We start from the raw sequence: 639 nt of genomic DNA on the forward strand, positions 1-639 counted from the left end.
GGAGCAGTCGAAGCTAACTCGTCTCGAAAGTCTACATTCTGATCCGCGATTTGCAATTTCAAATGTGCTCCGCATCCGCAAAACGTGTAAAACACGACTTAAGACAAAGGCTGCGTTCCGAGTTACGCATATGCGCGTATTTATCTATACTATACGTTACGTGTACTATAGATAAATGCGTGCATATGCGTAACTCGGAACGCAGCCAAAGACTGTTGGACTGCGCTGTTTCTTTCGCCGCGCACGCGCGAAAAACAGCTCGCTCTTGTACAAGTGCGTAGTGAGTGCCGGTACCGGTTTCTTGTGATCTCTACGCGTCTTCACCACAAAATCGTATTACTTAGGTAATTTTTCGTTTTTTTTTTACCTATATTATATTTTATTACAGAAGGAAATAAAGTTTCAGATTAATTTTCTATTCTACATTTTTATTGCAATATTTCTTACACATCATCTATTAATATACTTCACACAGTTCGAGGTTATGCCTTAGAACGTATAAAAAATATGTATATTTCTTTTCTTGTTCTTTATCTCATATAAAAATCTTTTATGTTGCAGTGTAAAGCAGAAAGAAAACGTTAAAAGTTTTGTGTTGCCTCATCTTTTATTTCTGTCTGGATTTTCTTTGCATAGAAT

At 36.8% G+C, this 639-nt stretch overlaps 1 long non-coding RNA gene across 1 annotated transcript; it reads left to right on the forward strand.

Annotated features, from left to right (window-relative positions):
* Positions 1–229: 229 nt before the first annotated feature.
* LOC109861932 lies at positions 230–639 on the forward strand. The gene is made up of 2 exons (XR_002251055.1): positions 230–344; positions 562–639. It is a non-coding gene; the product is annotated as an uncharacterized LOC109861932 (long non-coding RNA).

This window comes from Pseudomyrmex gracilis, unplaced genomic scaffold (assembly GCF_002006095.1).
Source record: "Pseudomyrmex gracilis isolate BER0280 unplaced genomic scaffold, ASM200609v1 scaffold_1161, whole genome shotgun sequence".
Taxonomy (NCBI): Eukaryota; Metazoa; Arthropoda; class Insecta; order Hymenoptera; family Formicidae; genus Pseudomyrmex; species Pseudomyrmex gracilis.